Raw genomic sequence first — 2758 nt, 5'->3', positions numbered from 1 at the left:
TGCTGCACAGGAACTTTTTAAAGTATTGAAGAACTGAGATGTCAGCTTGAGGACTAAGGTGTGCCTGACCCAAATCATGGTATTTTCAATAACCTCATATGGATGTGAAAGCTGCACACTGAATAAGGAAGATCGTATAGGAATTGATGCCTTTGAGTTGTGGTGTTGGAGGAGAATATGGAAAGTGCCATGGACTGCCAAAACAACCAATAGATCTATTTTGGAAGAAGTGCAACCAGAGTGTTCCTTGGAGGCCAAGATGGCTAAGTTTTGTCTCTCAAACTCTGGACACATTGTCCGGAGAAAACAGTCACTGGAGAAGGATGTTATGCTGGGTAAGGTGGAGGGTCAGATAAAAAGAGGAAGAACCCCAACGAGATGGATCAGCCAGGTGACATCATTAATCATGTCAAGTGTGGCGGCGGTAGTGAGGTTGGCCCAGGATAGGACATTGTTTCATTCTGCTGTGCATGGGGTCGCTATGAGTTGGTTCTGAATCGATGACACCTGACAACAACAACAACAACCTACTTGGCAGATCAGTCCAACATATCCATGTACAGAGAGCTAGGAACATGGCAAAAGAGTCCAAAATGTTCATATACAGAGAGATCGCTACATGGCAGTGTAGAGCAACATTTTCATATACAGAGTTCTCGCTAAAAGTCAGATGAGTCCAATTTGTCTATATACAGAGAGCTAGCTACATGGCAGTGTAGTGCAACACTTCAATATACAGAGTTCTAGCTACATGGCAGATATGTCCAACGTGTCCATATACTGAGAACTAGCTACATAGCAGAGAATTATAATATATTCATATACAGAGAGCTACCTATTAGCAGATCAGTCCAACATATCCATGTATAGATAGCTAGACACATGCAACATTCCATATATGGAGTTCTAGGCACAAGGCAGATGAGTCCAAAATGTCCATATACAGAGTACTAGCTACATGGCAGAATAGTGCAACATTGCCATCTACAGAGTTGTAGGTACATGGGAGATATGTCCAACGTGTCCATATATTGAGAGCTACCTACATGGCAGAGAAGTCCAATATGTTCATATACAGAGAGCTAGCTATTTGACAGATCAGTCCAACATATCCATGTACAGAGAGCTAGCTACATAGTAAATGTGTCTAACGTGTCCATATACTGAGAGCTAACTTCATGGCAGATCATTCCAAAATAACCATGCACAGAGAGTTAGCTACATGTTAGATTAGTCCAAAATGTCCATATACAGAGAGCTAGCTATATGGTAGAGTAGCGCATCATTTGCATATACAGAGGTCAAGCTACATGGCAGACGAGTCCAAAGTGCTCATATACTGAGAACTAGCTACATGGCAGAGTAGTTCAACATGTCCATATAAAGAGTACTAACTTCCTGGCTTATGAGTCCAACATGTCCATATACTGAAAGCTAGCTTCATAGCAGACAAGTCCAATATGTTCATATACAGAGAGCTACATATTTGGCAGATCAGTCCAACATATCCATTTACAGAGAGCTAGCTACATGGCAGACGAGTCCAGAATGTCCATATACATAGAGCTGGCTGCATGGCAGGGTAGTGCAACATTTCCATTTACAGAGTTCTACCTACAAGACAAATGAGTCCAACTTGTCTATATAAAGAGAACTAGCTATATAGCAGGGTAGTGCAACATTCCCATATACAGGGTTTAAAATGTCCACATACAGAGAGGTAGCTACATGGCAGGGTACTGCAATATTTCCATTTATGGAGTTCTACCTACAAAGCAGATGAGTCCAACTTGTCTATATATTTAGAGATAGTTATGTGGCACAGCAGTGTAACATTTCAATATACAGAGTTCTAGATACATGGCAGATGTGTCCAACGTGTCCATATACTGAGAGCTAGCTACATTGCAGAGTAGTCCAACATGTCCATGTACAGGGTACTAGCTACATGGCCGATGATTCCAACTTGTCTCTATACAGAGAGATAGCAACATGGCAGATGAGTACAATATGTCAATATACTGAGAGCTAGCTACATGGCACAGTAGTCCAATATGTTCATATACAGAGTGCTACCTACTTGGCAGATCATTTGAACATATATAAAGAGAGCTAGTTACATGGCATGGTAGTGTAACATTTCAATATACATGTTCTAGATACATGGCAAATGTGTCCAACATGTCCATATACTGAGAGCTAGCTACATGGCAGAGTAGTTCAACATTTCCATATAAAGCGTTCTAGCCACATGGCACATGTGTCCAACGTGTCATATACTGAGACCTAAATACATGACAGAACATTCCAACATTTCCATATACAGAGTTCTAGCTACATGGCAGATGAGTCCAACTTGTACATATACAGACAGCTAGCTACATGGCAGTGTAGCCCAAAATATCCATGCAGAGAGAGCTACCTACATGTCAGCTGAGTCCAAAATGTCCATATACAGAAAGCTAGATACATGACAGGGTAATGCACCATTTCCATATACAGAGTTCTAGCTACAAAACAAATGAGTCCAACTTGTCTATATACAGAGAGCTAGCTACATGGCAGAGTAGTCCAACATGTTCATATACAGAGTACTAGCTACATGGAAGACAAGTCCAAAATGACCATATACAGAGAGCTAGCGACATATCAGGGTAATGCAACATTTCCATATACAAAATTCTAGCTACAACGCAGATGAGTCCAACTTGTCTATATACAGAGAGCTAGCTACATGGCAGGGTAGTGCAACATTTCC

This window comes from Chrysochloris asiatica, unplaced genomic scaffold, assembly GCF_000296735.1.
Source record: "Chrysochloris asiatica unplaced genomic scaffold, ChrAsi1.0 scaffold00528, whole genome shotgun sequence".
Classification (NCBI taxonomy): domain Eukaryota; kingdom Metazoa; phylum Chordata; class Mammalia; order Afrosoricida; family Chrysochloridae; genus Chrysochloris; species Chrysochloris asiatica.
This window is presented reverse-complemented; position numbering follows the sequence as displayed.